This window comes from Mandrillus leucophaeus, unplaced genomic scaffold (assembly GCF_000951045.1).
Source record: "Mandrillus leucophaeus isolate KB7577 unplaced genomic scaffold, Mleu.le_1.0 Scaffold264, whole genome shotgun sequence".
NCBI lineage: Eukaryota > Metazoa > Chordata > Mammalia > Primates > Cercopithecidae > Mandrillus > Mandrillus leucophaeus.
The window spans coordinates 2,773,554-2,773,857 of record NW_012102743.1 but is presented as its reverse complement, the minus strand read 5'-3'; positions in this window follow the sequence as shown (position 1 = coordinate 2,773,857).

Below are 304 nucleotides of genomic sequence, written 5' to 3'. Positions count from 1 at the left end.
TGCTGGGATTACAGGCGTGAGCCTCGGCGCCCTGCCAACAAATGTTATTTATGCACTCTTTCTTTTCTCAATTAACAATGTATCTTAGTGACATTTCCATATCCATGTAGAGTTTTGACATTCTTTTTTGTAGCTGCCAAAACAATTTCAATTTGATAATTTACTTTCAATCTTTTGTTCCTATGCCATTTCACATGGGTACAAGTAAACTTGTATTAAGTGTTCATTAGAAGTGACATTTTCAGGAGCTCTTTATATATTTAGGAAAATTAATCCTTTCTGATATGACTTGCAACAATTTTTC